Below are 3723 nucleotides of genomic sequence, written 5' to 3'. Positions count from 1 at the left end.
TTGCTCTTAACCCCAAATCAGGGGTTCTCACCAGATTGGAGGACCATTGTCTGAGGCATTTCTGATGGTCACCATCTGTGAGGCAGAGGAAGAGGGGATGGGGTAGAGGCATCTTGTAGGTAGAGACCAAGGATGCGTGCACAGGACAGCCCCCAACAAAGAATTATAGGCCCCAATGTCATGGGGCTGAGATTGACAACCTGCTCTAAGTGATCTCCCGGGAATGTTTGTTTTCTGTTGAAAGTGGATTTAGTTTACCTTTTAACCTTAAACCTGCTAAAGTATATCACATGTGGAGGGTGGTGTGATGGAATGTTTCAAAGAATTCAACTGCTGTCTGAGAACAGAGAACTTGGTCAACATTCCTTGGTGCTGAAAGTAACCCTAACCTCGTGAGAAAGGGACTCCCTACCTGGGGGACTGGTTTTGTTCCAGCCCCTGGTCAGACACCGTGTGTGCTCACAGCCTGTCTTTGCCCGTTTCAGACTTGGACCCTCTGGGTACTAAGTGTCCTTTAAGGAAGGACACTCACCCTTGACTTTGCTTTTCATGGAAATGCTGTTGATTGTGGAAACTAACATGTTCTGGAATGTTGGAACCTGTGTGAGAAACCACCTGTCAGAACCTCCTTTCTGACAAACCCCCAGAATCCTGCTGCCACAGTTTTGGGAATGACTGTGAAAACCTTGGGGTTTTAAGGGATTCTTTAAACTCAAAAGAGAAAAAATGTAAGAAACTGAGCTAATTTCTGGGTTGGGCAAATATATAGCTTGTTCAACTCCTTGGACTTACGTATAGGTAGCTGTTTAATTTTTCTCATTTTATGTTTATTTGTTTTAAATTCTACCAAGTAAATGTTTATTTATATAAATAAAACTAAAAAATATTACAGGAGTTAAAGAATTTTTATTTTTTTATTGTGTTAAAAAAACAAAAAATTTCCCATCTTAATAATTTTTAAAGGTATAGTACAGTAAATGTTTCTAGTTTTAAAAAACTTTTTATTGGTGGGGGGGGGAGAGAAAGAGAGAAAGAGAAACATCGATTTGTTGTTTCACTTACTTATACATTCATTGGTTGATTGTTGCATGTGCCCTGACTGGGGATCAAACCCTCAAACTTGCCGTATTGGGATAATGAATGCTCTAACCAACTGAGCTACCAGCCTAGGACATACCGTAAATTTTCTAGTTTTATGCCGCAGTTAGAATGATAGTTCACTGTGGCTGTTTTCTGCCAATCACCACTGAAGTGGATTTCATTTCTAATTGGCTGATTTATTTAACAAATATTTGAGTGCTTACCAAATAAGAGATAGAACAGGGATGTGGCTTTGTTTTGTTCCAAAATAGAAATTTGTAATGCTTTTCTAATGATAAGATATGTGCTCATTCAGAAAATACAGAAAAGCATATCACTTGTAATCCTACAACTCTTGTTGACTACTGTTGACATCCTGGGATATCCTTCTAGATTGCTTTTTATTGTTATTGCTGATCTATGTCATGTTATATTTTTACCCCAAATGCTATCATACTCTATACTCAGGTGTTATTAACTATTTCCTATTAATACAGTGTAGACATCTTGGCAGGGACTTTTTCTGTATAATCTGTATCATTTCCATTGGTGCCCTGTATTCAATAATGTGTATATACCTCAATTTCAGTGACCACTACTCTTTCATGGAACATCCAGGTTTCCTTTCTCTCTTCTAAACAACATAGATGGTCATTCTTATGATTACCTTGGTATTCTTGTTTCGTGAGGGGAGAAACAAGGTCTCTTGTTGCTGCATTCCCAGGAATTAACACTGCAAACAGTAGGTATGTAATATAATAATAATTGAGTGAATGGATGATCTGGTTATTTTCATAGGATTAGGAATGGGGCTTTGAATGTGGGGCGGGACTTGATGGTGAGGTAGGGGGCTTGGTGATTGGGATGGTTCAGCTGCTTGGGGCAGAGCTCTAATAGAGGTCACCCAGGCCCACTGAGACCAGAGGTTGCCTGGGAGAGAGGAAGGAGCCCAACAAGGGAGATGCCTTGTCCAGATGTTTGTGGACTGCTTACCGTACACTCAAGGACAAAAGAGGAAAACTGCTTCCTCTCGTGCCTCTTCCTCACACAGCCAGTTGCCTCTCTGTGGGAAACCAGAGTTTTAGGTCGGTGCTCTCTGTCCTGTTCACCATCTTTATGCTACTTACCAGCTTTCTCTGACCTTAAGTTGCCCAACCTCTCTGAGCCTCTGTCTCAGCTCTGTAAAGTGGGGGTGATATAATGACTAATAATATTTTTTTGTGCCTTGCAGGAGTGAGAGATTAATTACTAAGTGTCCATTCTTGTTAGCTAATACTGTGGATTAAGTAAGCTTTAATAGGTGGCTCAATATTCTTTTGTAGGGAGAAATCCACTGTAAGCTCATACAAACCAACTCACTAACACAGTATATAATATGTGCTGAGTTTTAGGAAACAATCGTTTTGTGAATTAGGGACAATCTGCAACTCTGTGTGGTGCAGGGGGATAATCCTTTGTGGGGCAGAGGAATTGTGTGTTTTTGTTCTCCTGACTTCCAAGTGCCATCAGTCCCTTGCATAGCCACCAGGAAAGGACAGCACCTGGCACCATGGAGGGGGGTGGGAACAAGAGTTGCTAATTTACCACCACCACCACCACCACCACCACCACCACCACCACCACCTCCACCACCATCACCACCACCATCACCACCACCACGCCCCTGCATACTTCACGAGTTATTGCACCTGTGAGGTCACTCCACCCTGGGCTGTGCAGAGGCGAGTATTTGTCTTCATGAAGGGCTTTTCAGGACCGCCGGTCTGAGTACCATATTAAGCTTTCATTTTATATTATGCGTTTACATAAAGTATTGCTAATTCTCATAATAAGTCTTCAAGGTAGGTGCTAGTTCCCCATTTTACACATGGTGAGGTAACTTGCAGTGGGGAAGCCTAGTTTAGAAGTCAGGTCTAATTGTTCAGCCCTTTCCTGCATGACTCTCCCGGCCCCCCCCCCCCAACACACACACACACCCCCCCACCACCACCACCACCACCACCACCGCCGCCGCTGCCGCCGCCGCCTTTCTGTTGTGGGGGGAAAAAGTCTGTATGTCAATGGGAAGCTGTTTCTGAGCTTGGAGTGAGGAGAATGATCTGCAAAATGTTGGTTGTGGAATCTAGAATTTAAAATGAATATTGCTATCAAAGTAGAATCAATTATTTGTTGCTCTCTGCTGACCACACGTGATATACAAAGCCTCGAAGGAGAAAGAAGGAAAGTGGGCTGTGACATTGCAGGAATAGTATTGTATGTTACTGAAAGATATGGAAAGCTAAATATCATTAAAGTATAGAGAGTGTAACCAGACAATCAGTGGGTCCGTGCTGCCTGTCACTATTTGAGCCAATTAAGCAGAGACAGGGCTGAATCCTATATGAGCGTTTACTCCAATACTTCCGGCAGTATGGGAGAGCAGCAGGTCATCCACAAAAATCTGCACCTCACCATAAGCCCACTGCTTATATTGGGTAGAACAAATATTAGATGGGGAGGTAGCCAAAGGGTATGCCAAATGGGCAGTTAACAGGTAAGAGGAGGGCTGGGGTCTTCAAAGGGCTGGCGATCCTGGTTTCTGCAACAAAGATGTTAATCTTTCCATGATAATAGGCAGCTCCAAATGGAGAGGATGGGCTGCAT

Source organism: Myotis davidii, unplaced genomic scaffold, assembly GCF_000327345.1.
Source record: "Myotis davidii unplaced genomic scaffold, ASM32734v1 scaffold44, whole genome shotgun sequence".
Lineage (NCBI taxonomy): Eukaryota > Metazoa > Chordata > Mammalia > Chiroptera > Vespertilionidae > Myotis > Myotis davidii.
This window is presented reverse-complemented; position numbering follows the sequence as displayed.